Here is a 5,410-nt window from a genome sequence, read left to right on the forward strand (position 1 = left end):
GTATGTGGGTATGAAAAGAAAGATTTGGGGTACTTCAAGGTCGGACTACAGATAGGATTGGTATCAAGAACGTTGTAAGAGGCGGTATTGGCTAAAAGGAAGTCTACTGAAACAATCAAAGGAATTTGACCCTGGAGTAGCCAGAGCGTTATACTGCAGGGATTGTTAGCATTGTCGGTAAGGAATAAAAGTTTGAGATTGGTAACAAAGATTCTAGAATGGTTCAAGCTACAGCAGCACAGGTAAGTTCTTTAGGCAGAGAATGCATGAACGGTATGGGCAAGTCCCCTTCAAGCTCACAAGCAGTGCATGTGGATTACTCCCAGACGGAAATGATGAGCAAATGATTATGCTGAAGACGTTTGTACCCAGAAGGCAGAGTCACAGGTAAGGTTCTACGGAGTGTTAGTTTGGGTGTCGTCAGGAGTACTCAGAATAGAGCTACAAGAAGAAAGGACAAGTATGAGGAGATTTGATCTGAAGCCACAATTAAGCTAATGATGAATATCTGAAGAATGGAAAGCATAACAGGATTGGTAAGCGCGTCACCTATTGCATAGGTATCTCCGGGGACAACTACATCAGAGATGAGGAGAACAGTAAAACTTGAGGTTAGACGGACGGAGTGGTGTCAAATCAGAAAGAAATTAAGAAGACAAGGTAAGAATTGATTGGTGTCTGGTGATGCTGGATTATGTGTGTGTTATGGTTAAGTATAGAGTGATGACATAAAGGACCTGATCTATGGTAGGGATATGGAAATGGGGGAATGTATCACGATTTGGGCACGCCCAAGAATAATTGACGCGAGGATGGATCGAACCTTGCGGGGGATGAAAGAATGAACATGGTTGATATACTTGGAGCGTTAAGTTGGCAGTTATGCATATCATAAGGTGCTTGAGTTTTGGGTATCAGTAAGAAATATAACGTTGAGACCCAGATGTGGTGAAAAGTAATGGACGGATGATCAGTGTTTGAAATCCTCGATTGAGCGAGGGGTAATTTAATTGGAGGCGAAACTCCTAACTGTGAGGCGTGTGTCAGCTTGGGAATAACACCATAGATTGTAATGGAGTGGACAAGGCAACGACTGAGATTGGCGTAACGTTAGTATGTATGATTAACCGGTGAGTGTCACTAAACTATGGAATCCGAAGTGTTGACTTTGGAGATAAATCTAATTAGAGCGACAATTCTTCCGGTTAAACTTTGAATATCTTTTATCTTTGTTGGCGATGTCATATCGACCAGGGCCTTGATTTTTTCAAGATTAGCTTCAATACCTTGTGAGTTCAATATAAATCCCAAAAATTTCCCCGATCCAACTCTGAAGACATTGAAGCACTCTTACAGGTCCCCTATGTGTTCTTGTGCCTTCTTTGACTTAACCAGCATGTCATCAACATATACTTCCATGTTTGTACCGATCATCTCTTTGAACATGTGATTGACTAGTCTCTGGTAAGTCGCACCAGCATTTTTCAAACCGAAGGGCATTACTTTGTAACAGTAAAGCCTTGTATCAGTCTGAAAGCTAGTGTGATCCTCATCAGGTGGATGCATGCTGATCTGATTGTACCCAGAGTATGCATCCATGAATGATAGGATCTCATGCCCTGAAGTGGCATCGAGCAGCTGGTCGATCCTTGGGAGCGGGAAACAATCTTTTGGGCAGGCTTTATTAAGGTTTGTGAAATCCACACATGTTCTCCATTTTCCATTTGGCTTGGGGACTAGTATGGGATTAGAGACCCACGATGGATAAAATGCTACCCTGATGAATCCGTTCTCCTTTAGTTTCTCGACTTCTTCCTTTAGAGCCTTCGATCTGTCTTTGTTGAGTATCCTTCTTTTCTGTTGCACTGGTGGAAAGCTTTTATCTATGTTCAGGACATGGCTGATAACTGCTGGGTCAATTCCAATCATGTCTTTATGCGACCAGGCAAAGACTTCTTGGCTCTTCTTCAAAAATTCCACCAACTTTTGCTTTGTTGATGTCTCTAAGTTTTTACCGACTTTCACAACCCTGGTAGGATCTACCTCATCAAGTTGGATCTCTTTGAGGTCCTCGATTGGTCCTACTTCATCTTCAAAATCCCGAAAGTGAGGATCTAAATCCCTATCCTCACTTTGGGCAACACTCTATTTGGTGACGTGCTCACCTGATCGGGCTTGTGTTTCATTGACCAACTGTAACTCTTTTCTGGCGACTTCCCTCGATCCACCTCTCTTTGCCTTAGTAATCGAGGAATTATGGCATTCCCTTGCTTCTCATTGGTATCCCAACACGCATCCTACCCCTGTGTTAGTTGGGAATTTCATGGCAAGGTGCCAAACCGAGGTTACAGCTCACAGGTCGACAAGAATAGGTCTTCCAATTACAACATTGTAGGCGGATGGACAATCAACTACTATAAAAGTAGTGAGTAATGTCCTATTCGCAGGCGCAGTTCTTGCTGTACCCGGAAGCCTAATTGACCCTGTTGGTGCGAGACCTTCGCCAGAAAAACCATAAATGGTTTGGTTGCATGGCTCTAGGTCCTTCACTGACAACTTCATTCTCTCTAACGAAGGCAAAACAATATCAAGCCATATAAAAGCAAAACAGACAGTTAGGCAATCCCTGTCCTGATTCACTCCTCGACCATGGCGATTGAACAGCTGGCTATGTACATTCAACCCCGCAGCTCTCCATCTCAGGGTTGGTCCAGCTTGCCTTTGCCTTTACCTGCACCACGTAGCACCTGTGAGCCAAGGCCCAGCAAGAAAACACAACAATAGAGCATAAGCAATCAACAGACAAATCAATATCTCATATTGCATCACATATTCTTAACCATATAAACATCCAGTATATTCAAGTATTCAGCATACTAAACACATCAATTCATATTATATATCAATTCACAAGTGATAACTAGGGCTAGCGCTCTCAGGTTGCTCCCTCCGTTATCCCACTGACTCCGGCCTGCTTAAACCGAGCTCAGTGAATTTTAAGCTGTCCTCGGCTACCAGTGGCCAAGCCGCGCCCTGTGCGCAAATATTATGTACGGCATCCTTAGGCCGCTTTCACATGTCCCATGGCGTAATACCATCATTGACACAATACAAGAATCGGGAGCACTTAGTCCCATCACAAACATATAACCGGGTGCAGTTTTCTTACCTTTTAGTTCGTTAGCTTTGATCACTCGACTCCTTGAGCACGATCCCCCCTAGAGCCCTAGCGCTTACCTAAACACAACCATAGGCTAAAGTCATCATCAAACCTCAAGTCCAAAACCTAGCCTCGGGGCCAATCCTGAGCCCCCGGGAACTCCTAGTTTCACCAAACAAGGTGGTGGAATCAAACCCCAAACCCTTGGTCAAAAACCCTTGCAAAAAACCCTAAAATCCCTTTATGGAAATAGGGTAGCGCTACAACGCTCATGGGAGGGCGCTACAGCGCTACAAACAGAAGCAAAATCCCCTTAGCAAGCTTGGCCTAGCGCTACAATGCCCAAAGGCTAGCGCTGTAGCGCTAGTCACAGACAGGCCAACCCCGAGTTTTCCCTTCCTGCGATTTCCTCGAACCAACCCCAACCAAAACTCTTCCAAATCTTTCCCAACCTCAAAAACAAGCTTATGACCATACTCCACTCACCCCAAGCACCCCAAATACCTAGAACACAAGCACATGCATCCCCAAACTCAAAATTCACCATAGCCACTTCTAAACATTAAAACTCAGCAGAAACCAGTTGAACATCAAAGTTAGAGCTTAGAATTTATACCTTTGATGGAACTTCAGCCCCAAGTTGTCTCTAGACCTCCTTGACTTGCTTCTCCTCAACCCTTGGCTCCAACTTCTAGAATTCCCCATCAACACAGCTTAGATATCTTTGCTAAATACCAAAACCATAACTGAAGGAACTTACAGAATTTTACCTCAAGTGTTGATGACCTCTTGCTAAACCTCTGCCAATTCCTCAAACCTAACTTAGGATCCTTGATGCTTAGTCTATCTCAGCTCTCCTCTGAGCATTGCTCCAAGAAAATCCCAGAAAAGTGGTGAGAGAACCACAAACCGACCCAAGAGAGTGCAACTCTGTTTTTCCCTTCCTTTTCTCATTTCTTTCTTTTTCCTTCTTTTCTCTCTTTTAGGCTTCTATAACTTTCTACAATTCCCACTAACATAAAACCTCAACATATCTATCCCCTACATGCCAAATGACCTTAATGTCCTCCCCTTTATTTCTAATCCCTTAGTCGACTTAAGGGCATTCTAGTCATTTTACCCATTTCCTGCTAACTCCTCGAGTGTCTCTAATATTTCCCGCTTAACTCCCGATACCTAATTAATCACCAATAATATTCCTCAATGTCAAGATAAACTCCAGTATATTCACTAAGTTCCTATTTATACCCCTGAGCTCACCCCGAGCCGGGTATAGATCCCCGCTATGACTTTTTCGCCACTTTTCTCACTAGGATCGTCTCGAGTCACAGATCACAGATAAATCCACATAATAATGTGGTCTCGACAATTATCACATATATCAAAGCAGTTATGCCCATAATGGCCAAAATTACGATTATGCCCTTCTAACCTAATCAGGGCCTACATGCATACTAATACACATAGTCATGCATCTCAGATATTCAAGTAGTCATATAACATGCTTTAAATCATAATCATGCATCTTAATCATTAAAATCACACATAATTCCCATTATGCCCTACAGGCACACTAATAAAGGCCCTTAAGCCTTATTAGCGAATTTGGGTCGTTACAGTCCTTGTCTAATAAGGAACTCAATCTCATCCTTCAGCTGGTTACACTCATTGGTGTCATGGCCATAGTCATTGTGGAAATGACAAAATTTCGTTGTATCTCTCTTGGAGATATCCTTCCTTATAGGCGCTGTGGAACTAGTCGCCTGGTACACCTTTGCTTTACTTTCGACAAGGGCTGTATAGTTGGTGAACCTTGCCTCGTACCTGTTGCCCTTAGGGTGCTTATTCTCGGATGTCGACGGCTCAGCGTTTGCACTTTTTCCACCATTTTTACTGTTCTCGTTGCCTTTGCCTTTGCCACTGGGTTTATCCGACCCATTGGCGGCTGTAGTGGGATCTTCCTTTGGTCCCTTGTATTTTCCAGGAAATTTCCCTTCGTTGGAAATCGCATCCTCGAGCTTAATGTACCAGTCTGCTCGATCGAGGAATTCCTGGGTACTCTTCACCCCATTCTTTCTTAAGCTATTCTAGAGGGGAGAACGACGCCTTACTCCCTTCATCGCCAACTGTTTTATCCCCAGCTACTACTCGCATGAAACACTGGATGTACTCCTTCAAGGATTCTCCCTCCTTTTGGTGTATGTCGACCAGCTGGTTGGCTTCATTTGGTTGTACACGACCAGCATAAAA

The sequence above is a fragment of the Humulus lupulus genome, chromosome 9 (genome assembly GCF_963169125.1).
Source record: "Humulus lupulus chromosome 9, drHumLupu1.1, whole genome shotgun sequence".
NCBI lineage: Eukaryota > Viridiplantae > Streptophyta > Magnoliopsida > Rosales > Cannabaceae > Humulus > Humulus lupulus.